Source organism: Mixophyes fleayi, chromosome 4 (genome assembly GCF_038048845.1).
Source record: "Mixophyes fleayi isolate aMixFle1 chromosome 4, aMixFle1.hap1, whole genome shotgun sequence".
Lineage (NCBI taxonomy): Eukaryota > Metazoa > Chordata > Amphibia > Anura > Limnodynastidae > Mixophyes > Mixophyes fleayi.
In genome coordinates this window covers 312194845-312208043 of record NC_134405.1, presented here as the reverse complement: position 1 = coordinate 312208043, position 13199 = coordinate 312194845, and positions in this window count along the sequence as shown.

Genomic DNA, 13199 nt, shown 5'->3' with positions numbered 1-13199 from the left:
AGGAAGTATCGAAGGATTGTCGTTGAACGGTCAGAAGTTTATACACACTACACAACGGAAAGGAGATTGGAACGAAAATATTGACCGATACGACCAATCAAATGAGGCGACAATCATCCATTTGGGCAGAATTTCAACCATCGTTTCACTGCACACACTGACCCGACTTTCGAATGAGCGGTCGTATGTCGGCTGGTTGAGCCGATTATTGGACAAAAACCCTGTTGTGTGTACCCATGTTAATTCAGCTGTGTGACAAACAGGAAAACAGATTAAAAGCAATAGTCAACATATCTACTTTGGTCCACATATCAAATTGCAATAGAATTTAGACTGTATCCATGACTATCTGGATGTACGAGACGTTACAAAATTGAACAACACAAGAAAAAACTATAAGGGTAATTTAGGAAAGTACAAAAATGGGTACTCCCTGATAACATGGGACCCTTGGCGAAAGTATAGGCCCACTGAAATTATGTATTACACAAAATGTAAGTATTAAAAATACATTGAAACTGGATAAATGTAAACATCCTAAACTAGACAAATCTTCCCCAGCATCTTCAATGGTACATTAAACTGAACTCATTTCAGTGTACAATTTAGGATAGTCTATTACACATTAAACATATTTATTTGCAAATCTTGGCAATTAACAATGCAAGTAACAAGTAGCTTAAACCTTTTTTAAGAAGCGTAAATGGCAATACATTACATATAGTGCACAATTACTCTGCGCAGGCCCAGAAACGGACCATACGACACAGAACTCAGAAACGTCCAATTCATCTTCGACACTTATGACAGTTTACAATTTATGGGGCGGAACGGGGAGGGGACTGGGCATATGCACATTGTCAATGTACAGGCACGGAACATCGTCAGATTCAAACTTTGGGCATCTCAAAGGTACAGGATTTTCAGTCAGATCACTTGCACCAGCTACAGGTCTGGTGTAAGTGCAGATTACTAGTGATGACAGCTGTGCATGTAGCTGAAAAATTTGATTTCTTTAAAAACGCACATAGATCGGGTATACACACATCCATATTAAACAAGGAGCGGATCTGAAGATACGTCTGGTGATGAATAGGGGACTAAGATCGCTCTGCTAAAACAGACAATACTCTGCTAGATACGTCAATACATACGTGGAATATAAAGACCCAGGAACGCACAGAAAAAAAAACTATTAAATTCAATCACCTATGAGTGTACAAGCAAATTTTCTAACCCTATAAGCAGAGGCGGAACAATGCAACGCCACGCCCTAGAGCAGCAAGACAGCCTCTTCTGAGCATGTGCAGTCTGGAGCATGCATGCACTGAGCATGCGTCGCTCTGATGAGCAGCTAAAGGGCAGTTTGGAGTGCATTAGTTGGGGGGTGTGGGGTCCTCGGAGGGGGGGCAGACCCTCCTCACCCCACTGTATAAAAGGTGTGCCGTAACACTTTATAAAGCATTGCTGGGAAAAAAAATAAAAATAAAAACCTTAGCTTAAAAAACCTAACCTGCAAGGCTGACACTTTATATTGCGTTGGACAGATTTAAGCATAGCAGGCACCCTCTCCTCAGATTAGGCTGTGCCACGCAGACCACAGGGTCACATTATTTCACTAATATTCACCTACTACATTTGTAACTGTGTGCAGCTGCTGTGGACTTAGAGCGAACAGCATGTTCTATTTATTCAATTTAATTTAAGGTGGAAATGTCTGTTTTTATATAAATATTTGCGCCAAACTGGTAACCCATTTAAACACAAAATACTTGAAATTGCAAAAGAGAAGCTGAGGAATTTACATCCTGCAGGGTTAAAGATAATGAAAAGCGTATTGGGACATATCTGTTATAAAAAAAAAAAGTAGAAAACCAGAGAGGAAAACAGCATGATAATGCCAAACACTGAAACGGACAAATAAAGGGACAAAATGTATTTTATTTTTCTGATGCTCCTGTAAATTCATTGAAAGTAATTTTCGGAAGTGCAAAAGACGCTGGTGCACAGAGATTGTCTATTTAGGGGATTAATGCACAACCCTCGGCCCACCGGCTGCATGAGGTCGGGGGAGAACTGGACTGTGACAGTGAGGTCAGACAGTCTGAATGAATCCGCTGCCAGGATGTCACTGCCAGGATGTCACTGTACTCAAGTGAGACATGATCAAAATCTCAACAAATATATATACTACATATATGAATATTGTTCTTCTACAATCTCAAAATCCAATCAGTAGCAAAGTCCCATCTTTCTTTGTGTCAATCCGAAAAGTTACAATGAACTGTTACTGAAAAGAGGATTGGGGGTAAATTTATCAAGTAGTGGGTTTGAAAAAGTGGAGATGTTGCCTATAGCAACCAATCAGATTCTAGTTGTCATTTATTTAGTACAGTCTACAAAATGACAGCTAGAATCTGATTGGTTGCTATAGGCAACATCTCCACTTTTTCAGTTTATTAAATATACCCTCCTACCCCTGTGTTTGGACCCACCAGTTTTTATAGTGAATTTGAATACATAGTATTGTACAGCCATTCAGGTACGAGCTGACAGAGGCAGGATACTTGTTGGCCTTAGAAAACAAACACTGAGTGCTTACCTTAAGGTATTATGGGTCAGGAATTCGTGACCAGTCACATACCTGGGAATCTTTATATGATTGTCATATATAGGGAACTAGAGATAATTAAATGATAACCTGCGGAAGTCAATACTGGTTATAAATGACCCCAACTACCATATTGGCACTTTATTATCTTTGACGAATGTTTTGATGTTTCTCCTGGCTGTAATAAAATATCTAGATAGATACAGATGTATACTCTCTCATTTGATGAACAGCATCCTAAGGCTATAATTAGACCTAAGTAAGAGACAACATAACTGGATACAATTTATTGTTATATAATTTGACACTGCTTAACTCAGAGGGCGGCCTCACACTGATGGGATTGTGTTTATGTGAGAGGTAACAGAGTATCCAAGAATAAGAGATATATAGATATATTTCTGATCTGGGTAACAGAATATCAAAGAATTGGACTTTTGGTGGGTCACAGATATAAGACTAAATTGGTGTAACATGCAAACTTAGAAAATCCAGGAACAAGACATGATCAGGAATATAAGGCAAAAAGGATTATCTTCCGCAGCATAGTCCTTTAATCCATTTTATTTAATGCATAATAGACACAGAATGGCGGATGATCAGGAATATGTGTGCACAAAAGTATCAGCAACAATTGGAGCAATATTCAATGTATACAACAACCCGCTGTGTATGCATACAACGTGAATGGGCTGCTGTTTCTGAGAACTAAGCAGGTGTATTTATTCTATTTGCAATGTCAGGAGCAGAAATCAAAACCACCTATCTACAGTAGGGACACAGGTAAACAAAACTGTTACATTAGTGTTACACATGCAGCCTCGGACTGGCCCGCCGGACAGCCGGTCAATCCACCGGTAGGCCCAGCGGGGTTGAAGCTCCGCCCCCTCCGTTGTTAGGGCGGAGCTTGATGTTGAACTTTGTTTAGATGGCGGCGGCGGTCACATCTCCTGTAACCACACTACCGCGCAGATGCAGAGAGCCCAGGCGCGGTAGTGTGTTTTTCAGCAGTTTGAGCAGGGGAGGAGGACGTCCTGATATCAACATACTGATCCAAGGTCAGTTTGGTCATCATAGGTTCATGCAACACTGGACGCAATAGACCACGCCCCCTCTGACGCTGCAGAGTTTCCCCGGGTTATCTGAAGCCCAGCCAGTTTGATCGTGGCTGGGATACAGAAGCTGGATACTGCCGTTTGATCGAGGAAACATATGGACTGAAAGATACCTTTTTAACATACAAAATGTGAGTGTTTTTAACCCCATGTTTTAACTTAATAAATAGAGAACGTAAAACACCATGAGATCTTTCTCTGTTCTCTCCCTGGTCTCCCATATGTGCACTCTGGTGAGGAGAAGAAACAGGTTTAGAGGGGAGTAAAAGTACATCGTGGTGGTGCTTTTTGAAGCAAGAGGACACATTATTCAAATACTGTATGGAATAGAAAAGGTCACATTGATGTAAGTTTACCATCTGGGACATCGGTATAGGTGGAACTAGAAGACCAACATCCTTTAATGACTTTGGGACCGTTTTCCCCTTGACTTATTCATTGACCCAATCCTTGTGTTTCTTTACCCTTCCCCCATTTGCGCCCGTCCTTTGATATTTATATTCTCTTTCATACAACACTGGCAGCATACCAGCATATATGGAATAAATGTGACAGGCTTTGGATGGGCTGTATTCTGTTCATTTTTTTGTTTTTTAAAATTTCCCTTCTCAACAAGCATTCATTGGTGAAGTACGCAACCGTAGTAGCACTGATGCTGTGTGTATGGTCTTTGACGAGTGGCATATTCTGTAAGAGTCCTTAAAAAATAATTATAACAAAGAGTCATTTTAATAATCAGACTGTGTATACAAGATCTGGCAAATGAAGGGTGCTTTTCATGTAGTCTAGTATTCCAATTGCATCCAGTTGAAAATATAATCATTCAGGGTTGTATAATATGTTGGTCTATATTGTATGTTAGTGTAGAAAGGCACATGCATAGGAGAACATAATTATATTTATATATTTTTCCTTTTGCCTATTGTGCATTCTTTTTGATGGTTGTCCTGTTTAGAATTTAGGGGTGATATAGTGAAAGTATTATAGGCATATATCAACCGTATTTAAAATGAAATTAGATGGATTTCACTGAGATTAGTTGAGAATTACAATCACTTGTTTTTTTATGAATTGACTTTTATTCCAGGACATGTCACAGCAACAACAGGTTGGTAACCATTGTACTAAAAAATTAATTGTGCAGTTTATGTCTTCTAATTGATGATGTTATTATTTGGTTTGTGTAGCCCTTGTAATGGCTTTTAATAAGCTCAATACATGATGGGCAATAACAACATATGAGGCGAGGGTTGGAGGTAACCAAATGATGCACTTATCATAAGTAACTGTCTTGGTGCATTAGGAGACGACAGGAGCTGGTACTGGAGTTTCTTCCAAACCACAAGTGTTTTATTAATGGGTCCCATGTAGTTCCCTACCAGTAGAATGGGCAGGGTCTAATGCAAAAGGTGCACATTTAAAATAGTGCTATAAGTTGTCCTCCATAGCCTGACCACACCCCCTTTACTGGCCACACCCACTCCTAAAGTTGGCCACACCCCAATATAGTGGGCCCCTATCACTGAATTCCCCCGGTGGGCCCTTCATGCCCCAGTCCGACACTGTACACATGTGTTGTTAGCATTTATAAATATGTACATATGTAGACAATAAAAAACCAGACATGAGATTTGCTTTGACCTCGTCTAGTTCCATATTTTCTTATTGATGCTAAAGTAGCTCCCAGCTTGTGAGTTGGCATTACAGAATATTCTTGGCCCAACACTATGTGATGTGAATTTGAATTGATGGTTGCATTAACATTTGATTGAACAATACATCGTAAAAAATAAACAGAAATTAAATGCTAAGCTCACGTTGACAGGAAATATATTTCCTCTCCAGGATGTAAAGCCCAGTTGGTCCCATTGTTTTATTGTTTCATGTTTACAGATTTATTATTTTTCATATTTTCCTAAGTATTTTACACGTCCAAAATATAAACTGCAAAACGGTTTCTAGAGGAAATCCAAATAAATGATGAAGGGAAATTACAATATTGTGACCGGATTGACTTATTCTGCCCCCGTCTTTTCTCTCACCAGTTTACTTGGGGTTCTAGTGCTTTATCTTGGGGTTTCCTTATAACGTCAGTAACCTGCCGTTACTAACCAGTCCTACTGATGTCACTCGCCCACCAGGCACTCCACGACTGCAAGTGGCAACTGTGCACCAGTTGCAAGAGAGTAGCCACTGTCGCCACCAGACTCCCTCACTGCTCCCGCTCACTTCTGAGTGTTGTATACAGCTGTTGCAGCACCACTTTGCTGGTGACTTGTGGCTGGTTCCTCCTGACCGTTTACTTTGGATCAGGACTGCTGGTAGCAGACAGAGCCTTCACTCAGGACACTGGGCAGTGCTGGTCAATTAAACCGTCCAGTGCTGTGGCGATGGACATTATATATATGACCATATACGTGGGGGATTGTATGAGTTTTATAAATATGGTCCAAAATGGGCTTTATTATCTGCTTCTGAGTACCTGCTATGTAACTGCTTAATTATATACTGTTACAGTTATATTCAATAAAAGTGAAGTTTTATTTTATGTACTATGGGTCACCTATTGAGTTACATTTTTTCTCATGTCTTGGTATGGCCTGGGACTGGTTTGGAGTACAACACATGACAGAGCATTAGAATTGTATAGACACAAGCTAAGTGCCCTGGTGTCTATATTTGTGAAAATAATTTGTGAAGAGATTGTTAGACATAAAGAACTGAAGGAGGCGTATGCAGATCTCCAGTGGGGTGACAGGTTACATCTTAAAATTGGCCTTTTCATATTTAGTTTTGACCTCACCAACAAACAAAATGTGATGTTGATGTTTAATTCTGGGGAGTGCTTGAAGCTGAAGGCAGTATAAGATGTCAAGTGATCACTGGTAGTTGAGTTGTGATGTTATTTACATGTTTGCCGGCTATTTGTATTTTAGCAATAAAGGTGTGGTCTTGCCCTTACTCAAGCATTCTTTTTCTTCATCTTTGTGGATTGGGTTAAAGTTAATTGAACTGTTCATTATGCCCATTAATGACCACTAGAATGTAGGCTATCTCTTGAGTGGTGCTCTCCTTACCCATGTGCATTTATTTTGTGAACCCTGTATGCAGTGTCAGACTGGCCCTCTGGGACACCGCGGAAATCCCCAGTGGGACCCCGATGTCAATGGGTCTCTTGACTCTTAGAGGGATGGAGAGGAGTCATAATCTTGTCAACTTGTCCTCTGCCTGTGTAAATTAACACATTCACCATTGGAATAAGGTGCCCCCATGTACTAAACAGCATGGGTTAATATACACAGGCAGAGGACAAGTCGACAAGATTACAGAGATATACTACAATGTCATTCTCATAGATACGCACATACACATCCACTTGCGAAGTAATATATATATATGTATATTATATATATATATATATATATATATATATTTATATTTATATCTATATCGCTGGGTCTGTCCGTTAAAGTTTCCCCTTGCTTTAGGGCCCTCTCAGGGTGGTGATAGCGGGGGTTATCACCCAAAAAAAAATGCTTTCTTTATAAAATAAAGCATTTTTCTTTTTTTTGTTAAAGTAAAGTTATTAATTTTTTTTACTTTAATGATGAACTGGAAGCCTAAGTTCAGTCTTCCAGTTCCAGTGTACTTGCACGAGCCGGCTCACCCATGTGCAGAGGTCATTACACCATCCTGCCAGCCAGTATCGCCCTGACGACCTGTAAGTGATAAATTGGAAGAAGCAGCGATAGAAAATCTCCATTCTTGATAAATAGTCCCCATAGACTCTTATCTGCTGCCGATAGTTTTGTGGGTTGCAACTTATCATTGGATACAAACTTACTGTGGCAATAGATTACATTTCTCTCTGGTTAAGGGAGGTTGAGGGAGATGACTGTCCCAAACATTAGATTGTAAGCTTATTTGGACAGGGAAACTGCCCTAAAAAATATAGTGCTTCATAAAATTATATGCCAAGTGTTTAATGAAATTACATTTTAGTGAGTTTCACTGAGGTTTTTTTCACTGGCAACTGAAATTAATTGAAGGCATGGCCAGGACATACATAGAAGCCACCACAGTTTTCTGGGAAAGTCTACCTTAAGCAGTAGATGACTTATATGGCAAGAAATAAAACTTCTAACTAAATTTAAGCTCTCCATAATACATAACAGGTTCATTGGCTTTGGAACACATTTTCCAGACAGTAACTTGGACTTAGGAAAACTCAACCTTAAAAGCAGCCTGGGGTTCCTGGAACGCTATCCTACAATTGTGTCACCTCAATTATGGACCACAGAGTTAACAACACACAATAGCTTATGCATTGATTTAATTACTGGCTAAGATAATATAATTTGACCCCTGCACCTCCAAAAGGAGAGTGGTGTGTCTAAGGAAAATCTGGGCTGTTGTCCAGTCCGCTCTGGCTGCAAGTCTACATGGATGGTAAAGCCCTCAGGCTCGGGTCCTGCTGAGCAGCTCATAGACACTAAAGGGTGTTTTCAGAATGCTGCCAATTCTCAGCTAATATTAGATGATGGTTATGATGGCCGTAACTATGCTGTGATCATATGTACTTTGGGGTTAGGTGACAAGGCTTCCAAAACAGAGATAATCACTGAACCACATAGTCACTGAATCACATATCACACACCCCCTAAGTCACGTCTTTGTTCTGATCTGCTGTTAAAACCAATCACTGAAATCTGCTCAATTCCAAAACGGATATCTTCAGCAGCTGCCTGTCATGTCTGAACTCACAAAATGGTTTGAGGAACATCTGGGACTGAGCCAGTGGTGTCTCTACCTATAGCAGCCATTTGCCCACATGGCAAGCAAAGTTAGTATTGAGGCACATAAGCACCTGAAGGTAGTGCAGCACATGACCATGCTGACTTGCTCTAAAACGCCTAGGAGAAATTCTGTAATTTATCATCACCCATGCACATCCATGCAGGAGCAGCAGTTGTCGATTGTGCAGCCACAGATTGTCCTAAGGGAGTGCTCTTCAGAGGTAACCGTGACAAGTCTGACTTACGTGTGAATGCATCAGTATGCAGCTAGAATCTTGAGCCAAGACTACAGGTATACGTCCTGCTGTGAATTCCAGAACAAAGACAAGGATTATAGCTATGACTATACTTGGGCATGCGTGATATGTGGGTGGGAAAGGCTTAATCAAAACTAAACCACTTGGTCCGTCTAAAATCCTCCCCCAAAAAAATATATCTGACACACTCCATATTACACAACATGATGCCACCACTAGGATTTAGTTCAAAAGCAAGACATGTTTTCAGTTACTCCCTGATGGATTGCAGAATCACAATTGAATAATAATTAGTTACTGTAAACCAAACAAATCCCTGCTTCAATGTAATGTTAACATGAATTATTTAAGAACACAAAAACAGAATTTTATTAAATGAGATTTAAAATAGCAAAAAATCTCAATGCTTATTGAATAAACAAGGTGTAAACAATTTGACATATAGAAATATAAGTGCAAAACAGTTTCCTTAAAATAAAACAGAAATAAAAACACAGAAGCGGTGACAATTTATAAAGTAATTTCATCCGTTTTTAAACCTTTCTTCCCAAACACACCTTTGTGATATTATGGCAAGAGGTGTGTTGGTATGCTAATCTGTTTTACAACTGTTTTATTGTCCATTTTCAGTTCTAGTATTGGGTTCCACAAATATATTATAACTTTCTTATTGAGCATAGCAGAGATATGGCATTAACTCCACTAAACATGGTTTGATTTTCCACACAGACACATATGAAATATGATTACATTATATAGATTCCTTGGGGAGATACATTATGAACACAGGCTCCTTATGGGGTCGGTATATATCATTGACACATTTCATGTGGCTAGTTACGCTGGTTACAAATGTATGCATTGATTATGGAATATATTGCTTTCATGTTCTATGTTCCTATATGGAATATATACTGAACTTGGAATGGCCCCATATATGGACCTTTCCAGGCAAAGGAATTTCAAGCATTTTGGATCTTTTGACTTGGCAATAAACAAATGGTTGACTGCCTGTCATTGACGCCTGGCATCTTGGATTGAACAATCACAGCTAGGTGACATAATTCAGGCCTATAAAGCATACATCAAAATACATGAACCTCTTGTTTGCTTGCACACAGTGATTTGCTGGAAATCATGTTATATAAAGTAACTTCATTTCATAGGATTAATCATGACCACATTAATATATTATTATATTATATTCATAATTATCCTAATTAATATTACATTATTTTCCAATATTCCTGATTTGGTGATAGTCATGACAGTAGTTAAAAAGACAAATGTTGTGTGGTTAAGAGTATTTCCCAAGAAGCACCACGTGTCATAGGAGAATCTGGACAGACATGGCCGAAGTTCAAATGGATGAATAACAGACAGTCTCATGTTTTCGGTCAGACTGTGAAACCACGGCTTATGCAATCATCACTGACAGGTTTCCCATCTAGAATGATCCAATCCAATCCGTTTGTATTTTGTTCAAGACAATTGTTGACTAAAATGACCGAACTGTCTGACATCGGCATGTGTTGTGTTTGCTCATGTAAACAATATATCAGTGTGTTGCAGACAGACTTGCTGTTAATTCATAAATTGTGAGGTGTATGGTACATATGAGTAAGCATTTTTTTTATGAATTTGCAATGGCTGGAATTTTGCATATTCAAAAGATCTTTAGTAAAATCAATCAATTTTACTTGTGGGTTGTGGCCAAATCATCAACACATTGAGAACAAGGGTCCAGCTATCAACCTTTACAGGCAGGGGATACATTACAGATCAGAATACTGGTGTGTGAATCGCAGTGTGTAATCCATTTACCCACCCCCAATGTCTACAATCCTCATCTTATTAAAGGCATCTACTGTCAGGGATGTGGTCAGATTGAAAAAAATAAACTACCAGATAGAATGAGTGTACAGAAAAAGTGAGGCAGTGAATATAAATGTCTAAGATGTCAGTGAGTGAAAGAAATTGAAATATCGTGCAGGTTTTATTAGCAAATCAGAGGCTGTCTGCCACATATTCAGTCTTTCTAAAAAAAAAAACAAATCTCTGCCCTTTAGGCTTATCAGACAACTGGAAAAAAATGTAAATAGATTGTAATACTTGAGTCTTTTTTCCATTGGACAGAGCTTTCCCTCTTTGTCTAACCTTGTTATTGCAAAGTATAATCTTATTCCGGAAAATATCAACTCTCTCTTACTTTGTTAAGGCCCAGGATATACAGAACTGAGCAGTGTGTAAACAGCTATAATTCTGTGTGTGGAACGATTTGATCTAAGGGTTATGAGCAATAACTACGAAGGAGGAGGGTTTATCCAGTCCAAAAGCAATATCATGCTGGAGGGTGAGAGATGAGAGTGAGCAGGGCTGACCAACAGCTTCCAGTAAAAATAGCAGCATCAAAGTGAAAGCTGCCACAGAACAAGCAGGATTGCAGCCCAGTGCAAGGAAACTTAAATGTGTTGACATAGTTATTAGCGCTGTTTGTCTTAACCCCTCACTGCTGGGAAAAATATGCTAAGTATGTAAAATATTGGCTAACCACTTTCCGTTTGGCGGTCCTACTAGGGCATTGATCTGGTTGTCGTAGCTGAAACTGCCTCTCCACTAGAAACAACCCAAATACATTGATGTCCCACCTGTTAACTTAGAGGGGTTCTGTTTGGAGGAATGATTAATTGCAGGGTTATCAACCAAAAGGCTGAACTATTCCTTTAGACTTTTAAAAGGAAAAATGTGTATTTATTTTAATCCCATTAATTGAGAATTAATGTTTGTTGGAGACTCGTTTTAGACTTTGCACAGCCAATAAACCAAAGGTAAACACCCCTCCCACTCTATTTAATCCTCAAAAGACCCTTTTATCCCCAGGTTAATTGTCAGTGTCATATTTGTAAATCCTAATATTTGTCAGAATTAACATAGTTGCCAACTGTCCCTAATTTTCGGTGACCATACTTGTCTACCTTTAATACCTCCCCTATAGGAGATCAAAGGGGAAAGAAGATCGGGTGAGATCCTGGAGGGGGGCATACACTTTAAGGAGTTCTGGAGGACTCCCCAAAATTCAGGAATCTTCTGGACATTTCAGAGTGTAAGTAAGTAGCCTGGCACAGTCCCTAGATTGTCTCTATTTTATCCCAGTACTCATCAATTCTATGGTATATTTTCTCTTATCCTGTATGTTGAATGCAGTTATTGTTTATTTCTGTTCTATGGGCATTAAAAGTTCATATTTTTAAAGAAGTTTAATAGTCCAAGCACTAAAATATTAGTACTAAACAAAATGGGGATTGTAGAAGGGAAGGTCTAATTTTGCACATGACCTGCTTAGAGGCACGGGCACAGGAGTAGAATGTGCCTGAAAATTATTCTAAAAAGTTGCCAACTATTGAATTGTCAAACAGATTTAAGTATCATGAGTTTAAAATGCGCCCATTGCTTACAAACAATAGAGGTCCTTTGCAAAGGGCAAAATGGCCTTGGTGCAGAGCAGAATGAGCTAAATTTTTGCAACTGTGTCTAGATATCCACCAAAGTGTATAGGTTTATGGAGCAATTCGATGTAGTCTGCAGAATAACAGAAGTGTGCGCTGTTTGAGGAGAGGAGTTGGGTGGAGTGAAGGCTTTTCTTGCAAAGTACAGAGTAGGCTCACCAATATGCCTAATTTTGTGGTGCAGTATAGACATGAGATATTAAGGTTTTTCTGAGTGAGATTATTGAATTGAGATAAACTGGTAGAAATGGTGCATTTTTAGGGGATTTGCATGCTGTGCAGAGAGGCAAATTGAAGCTATAATTAAAGACAATTGAACAGTATGAAATGGAAAATGGAACAATTACATTTAATTGAAGGCGAGCTCTAAGGGGTAGTTCTAAGGGGTGGTTCTAATAGATGGTTTTAAGGGGTGGATCAAAGGGGCGGTTCTAAGAGGTGGTTCTAAGGGGTGGTTCTAATGGGCGGTTCGAAGGGGTGGTTCTAATAAGGGATCTAAGGGGTGGTTCTAATGGGTGGATCTAAGGGGTGGTTCAAATAGGTAGATCTAATGGGTGATTATAAGGGGAGGTCCTAATGGGCCGTTCTAATTGGTGGTTCTAATAGATGGATCTAATGGGTGGTTCTAATGGGTGGATCTAAGGGGTGGTTCTAAGGGGTGGTTTTAAGGGGTGGAGTTAATAGGTGGTTCTAATGGGTGATTCTAAGGGGTGGTTCTAATAGGTGGTTCTAAGGGGTGGTTCTAAAGTGGTAGAAGGTTGGACTTTGATGTGACATTTATATGTTGTTACAATGAACTTCAGATTTCTCCTGCCTCCGTGCACTCTTAGGAATGCAAGTGTCTCCCAAGAGAGTCAGTGTGTACCTTGATAAGTGCTAGGTGGGCCATCTAGGTGCGTCACTGCAAAACCAAT